This window comes from Caretta caretta, chromosome 11 (genome assembly GCF_965140235.1).
Source record: "Caretta caretta isolate rCarCar2 chromosome 11, rCarCar1.hap1, whole genome shotgun sequence".
Lineage (NCBI taxonomy): Eukaryota > Metazoa > Chordata > Testudines > Cheloniidae > Caretta > Caretta caretta.
The window spans coordinates 43,756,734-43,762,838 of NC_134216.1; positions in this window are offsets into that span (position 1 = coordinate 43,756,734).

The window sequence follows — 6,105 nt, forward strand, 5'->3', positions numbered from 1 at the left end:
TGTGTCTGTATGCTGCTTTTGCTGTGGATAGAACAGGAATGGAGTCTTAGAACTTTTAGTAAGTAATCTAGCTAGGTATGTGTTAGATTATGATTTCTTTAAATGGCTGGGAAAAGAACTGTGCTGAATAGAATGACTATTCCTGCCTGTGTACCTTTTTTGTAACTTAAGGTTTTGCCTAGAGGGATTCTCTATGTTTTGAATCTAATTACCCTGTAAGGTATCTACCATCCTGATTTTACAGAGGTGATTCCTTTACTTCTATTAAAAGTCTTCTTGTAAGAAAACTGAATGCTTTTTCTTTGTTCTCAGATCCAAGGGTTTTTGGGTCTGTGGTCACTTATGCAAATTGGTGAGGATTTTTACCAAACCTTCCCCAGGAAGTGGGGTGCAAGGGTTGGGAGGATTTTGGGGGGAGAGACGTGTCGAAACTATGTTTCCCAGTAAACCCAGTTAAAGTTTGGTGGTGGCAGTGGAAATCCAGGGTCAAAGGATAAAATTAATTTGTACCTTAGGAAGTTTTAACCTAAGCTGGTGAAAGTAAGCTTAGGAGGTTTTCATGCAGGTCCCCACATCTGTACCCTAGAGTTCAGAGTGAGGGAGGAACCTTGACAGTGCCTTTGTACGTTTAAAAGACTGCTGACATAGTTTGCTTACTAGGTTAGACCTCAGTGAAAGCAATATCCCCATTGTTGTGGCTGTGTGCTCCATAATATCTGTGAAACAAGGGAGAAAAGTTTCCGACGGGGTGGGGGGGTTGAGGCAGATCACCTGGCAGCCAATTTTGAGCAGCCAGACACCAGGGCAATAAGAAGAGCACATCGAGGTGCACTGCATCTCCATGAGGCTTTGAAAACTAGTTTTATCAATGACCCACAGTAATGTAAAAAGAAAAGGAGGATTTGTGGCACCTTAGAGATTAACAAATTTATTTGAGCATAAGCTTTCGTGAGCTACAGCTCACTTCATCAGATGCATTCAATGGAAAAATACATGCATCTGATGAAGTGAGCTGTAGCTCACGAAAGCTTATGCTCAAATAAATTTGTTAGTATCTAAGGTGCCACAAATCCTTCTTTTCTTTTTGCGGATACAGAGTAACACGGCTGCTACTCTGAAACCTGCCACAGTAATGTGACACTTGTGTGTTTTTCCTTACCAAGCTGTCCCCTTCATTGTATGTATTCCCCTGTAAACTACACCCCCCCAATCACAGTGTACTGAATGAATAAAGAGCCTTTTCTCCTCAATCCATTTATTTGTATTAATCTCACAAACACTGAGAGACAGCAAAGAAAAGTGAGATAACCTAGGGCTAAGGGGCTGATAACACTGGCGGGGGGGAGGGGACAAACAAGGACAGCTTGCTTACGATTGCACTGCTATAACAATCAAAGTGTGGGCATGGGCGCCTTCTGGTCTTTGTACCCTCCACTGGAGTTGAGTGCAAGAGATACTGGACTTCCCGCACCCCCTCGCATCCTAGGATGTCTGGGAGAGGAGGATGTGGAACTTGGGGACGATGGCAGCAGGTTAAGCATAGGCTGAAGCAGAACTCTAGCATCCAGCTGCCTTTCTTGAGCCTCAACCAGATGCCTCAACATGTCTGATTGCTCTGTCATAATCTGCACCATCTCATCTTGCATGTCCTGCATGCTACCTAGAATCGCATGCAGCTCCTCATAGAAGCAGCATGTCTGTGGCTCAGAACCAGAGCAACTGTTTACCTCCCTTGTCTTGTGGTATGCTTGCCAAAGCTCCTTTATTTTCACTCAGCACTGTGGGTAGCCCTAATGTAGCCCTTCTCCCCTGTGCGATTTTGGCATAGATGTTAGCGTTTTTCCTGCTGGTTCGGAGCTCTGCCTGCACAGACTCTTCTCCCCACACAGCAGTAAGATCCACCACCTCCTGTGCGCTCCATGCTGGAGTGCGTTTGCGGCCTTGAGCATCCATGGTCAGCTGTGCTGATGAGCTCTCCATGCCGATCAAACAGGAAATGAAAATTCCAAAGTTCCCAGGACTTTAACAGGTGGGTGGCTGTGTTCTGTGTACCTGGCTGAAGTGCAATGGATTTGAAAGTGGTCTCCAGAGCACTGTGGGACACCACCTGGAGGCCAATTCATTCGAATTACGTAGTGCAGTGTCTACACTATCCCCATGTCAATGCATGGATGTCGACTGAAGCGCTCCACCTCTTGCGGAGGCGGAGTACAGAAGTTGACTTTACAAGCTCTTTAGGTCAGCGGAAGGGACTCGGTAGTGTAGACACACAAATTATTAACTCGACCTAAGGCAGCATATGTCATAAGAACATAAGAATGGCCCTACTAAGTCAAACCAAAGGTCCAGCTAGCTCAGTATCCTGTCTTTCGGCAGTGGCCAATGCCAGGTACTCCAGAGGGAATGAACAGAACAGGTAATCGTCAAGTGATTCATCCCCTGTTGCTCATTCCCAGCTTCTGGCAAACAGAGGCTAGGGACACCATCCCTGCCCATCCTGGCTAATAGCCATTGATGGACCTATCCTCCATGAATATATGTCGACTTAACTTTGTAGTGTAGATCAGGCCCAAAAGAGCTCAATCTGTTTAGTTTAACAAAGAGACGTAGGAGTGATTTGATTAGTCTGTAAATTTCAGAAATTTGAAAATAGAAGGTACTTCACTCTATCAGATAAAGGCATAACAAGATCCAATGCCTGAAAGTTGAAATTAAACACATTCAGACTAGAAATAAAGTGCAAATTTTTAATAGGGTAATTGAACCATTGGAACAGTTTACCAGGGCTTATGGCAGATTCTCCATCTCTGGACTCTTTTTAAATAAAGATTGGCTGTCTTTCTTAAAAAAAAAGAAAAGAAAAGAAAGAAAAGAAATGCTATAGTTCAGCTATTGGATTTGAAGTGGGGATTAATTCAGGGAAGTTTTATGTAGGAAATCAGATTAGATGATCTCAATGGTCCCTTCTGGCCTTAATATTTATGAAATAAACTCCCAAAGGTTACCTTGTGTACACAAAACACAAAGGCTTGGAACGATCACAAATATACTTAATTTAGAGAAATGTGAAATTGAATAAGACTTCTAACACAGTAATGCCAGTAGCTTTCATGCCATGACTTGGTATCTTTGAACATTCCAAAGATTAATTCCACTGGAAACTGAGTGGTAAGATGAAAATGAGACTCAAATATGTAAAAAGATGTGTGTCATACAACTGAGTGTACATTCTTGATTTTAAATTGTGTATAGAATATTTGCTTACATTGTTTTACTCTTAATGCCTTTTTCTCCTGAGAATTAACAGTTTGATTCTTCGATGGTAAGTCTGTATTAAACGTTTTAAAAATAGTGAATTCTTTCCCCACCTTGATGTGACTCAAATGAATCAAAAAGCTTTAGTGAAAATAGAGGTCCTGCTTCCCGATAAGTGCTGATAGGATTATGGTCGGACTGGTCTCACTAACTGTCCAAGTCATGGAGCCATGATGATATGAAGGGTATGTCTACACTGCAAAAGCTGTGCACAGGCTACCCGAGCTAGCCGGAATCCAGCCAGTGTGGGTAGCAATAGTAATGAGAGACAATGCAGCGCAGACTTTAGCCTGGGTAATACAATCCCAGCACGGACCCAGCGTACATACTTGGCTCTGAGGCTGTGCTGTGGTTACCTGTGCTAGCTGGATTCAAGCTAGCTCATGTAAACTAGTCTTTGCACAGCTTTTTGCTGTGTAGACATACCCTTAGAGCAAGTTGAGCTATCTTTGGTGCACCCCCTCATTGGTCCTGGTGGCTTACCAACACCCCCTGGTTGGTCCTGGTGGCTTACCAACCTGACTGGTTCCAGACACTATTAAGGCCTCTTTCAGAGCGGCCAGCACTACATCATGCACTTTAATCACAAAAGGGAACAGGCCAGAATTGAGGCCCCAAAACAAGGGGAAGTACCTACAAGCATAAAACAAAGTTACACTGATTTGGAGTGCCCTTTAGTGTGCCTGAATTTATGGTGGGTCAAAGACAAACACTGGTATTTGGGCAAAGCTTCATTTTTCCTACAAACTAACATTTGATCTGGAAGCCAGAGAGAAAAGAAATGCAACCCACACAATACAATTTTTGTTGTGACTCCATGTATAAAATGGTAATGCTACTGGGCACTACTGTAATCAGACATCCAGAGTATTCTGTAGGTAAAGGTTTTATTAAAGAATTCTCTACAATGAAGGACTGTTTCACTCTGCAGCTAATAATTACATTATTGCATAGAATCAATAAAAATGGGATTATCACCCTGAAAGCTATAAGAACCCAAGTCTACAATCTTAGTAATAAATCAAAATGGTTTGGGAGTTGTTTGTGCAAGGGGAAGAGAAGCCTTTTTTTGACTAAGCCTCAATTTCTTATGTTACCCCAAGCATATTGTTACTTCAGCTGTAGAGTTGTTTTATGGACCATTAAATGAAACTGGATTCCAATACTGTCTTAACAAGCAAGAAAAAAAAAGTAACAAGGAGGTGAATTTTAAGGAGGTAGACTAAGCAGACTGAATGCAACACTGTCCCTGGCAGCAAAGATTATTCCATTCTGTGCCAAACTAAATAGCCAAGAGGATACAGGATGACGTCCTGGCTCCGTTGGAGTCCATCACAGAACTCCCTTTGAGTTCAATGGAGGCAGGATTTCACCCACAGCTCTTTTAGCAATGCAGCTTTGTTTCAGCTGGTCACCAATACCAGGCCAGTGGTTTGTTTTTCACCCTCTGAAAATAGTTCCACTTTGTTTGGCTTTCTGTGGGGCTGTGTTCTATAAGCGATGTTGTGGCCAGCTTTGTCAGAAACACTGCATTATTTAAAAACCTCCTCCTGAGAGTGGAGTTCTCAGTTATCATGTTGCAAAGATATTGTACATCTAGCAACCGGTACATACTACAATATTGAACTGTGTTAATGAGATATTTATCTGCTATGTTCTCTGGCTTTTTCAGAAAAAAATTACCGTGGCAGTCTTCTGTTTCTCAAAGATAATTAAAGCTTGGTGTTGTGGGGGAAAAAAGTATCACAAATCTAAACATGGAGAATGCTGCTGAGCTGTGCTTAATGAAGCCTCTTAGGATCAGCTGGGCTGCTAGCAAACACTTCATTTCCTGTGGCTTGCTTTCTTTAGGAGCAGAGCAGAGCTCCAATGGCTCTCGCAACAATTATCACCCACTTGTTCTGCAGGTTTCAAGTTTTTTGCATTAGTCAGGTTGAGAAATTCATGGTATTAATCATGACTGAAGTTGTTATTTATCACCTGCTGGGTGAGAAATAATAATTTTGGCACTTGTGGGGCAGTGGGCCAGAAGTACCAAATTAAGTAAAACATCTAAACACTAGCAAGGATCATTTCTCTGATTAATGAATTGTTACCAAAAAAAAAAAAAAAAAAAAAGTGCTGCTCATTATCTGGTCTTACAATAAATGCAGGAGTTGGAAGTGAAGAATACTAGCGTGCTTAGTCTTACTTCGCTATGTAGATCATGCTTTGCTACTCACTCTTCTGTCTCTTCCCATTTTGTTAACATGTAATCTTTGAGTCTCATAATAAGTGCATAATATTGGACTTGCACCCCAACAGCACCTTATGTTTTTTAAAAGTAAAAGTTTTGGGGGGATCATGCAATAATTGGCATACCTTGAAAGAAATGTTTACTTAACTATTTGGGTTTGCCTGTAGCAGAAAGTTTGACACTTGAAATATACATGTATGGTTAAAGCAGCAACCCCCCCTAATGAGGATACAGTTTTTGTTTTTGACAGACTGTCAACTCGTATTTCAGTATGACTTTGTCTGGAAATCAATTTCCACATGTAGGGTTCAGGAGACGTGCCAGGGCAAGTTGGTGTCTACGTTTCCTCTGTCGTCCAAGGTGGCACAAGGATGTTCTGCTTCCTTCATAGCAGAATGCCAGGCTTGCCTGTCATGGTCATGGATACAGTTATACTAATATAAAAATGCTTACAAGGTTCGGGAACAGAATAAGTTATACTGGTATAAGGCACCTTTATAATGGTATAACTGCAACCACATTAGGGCTTTTACCAATATAACTAAGTTGGTTTA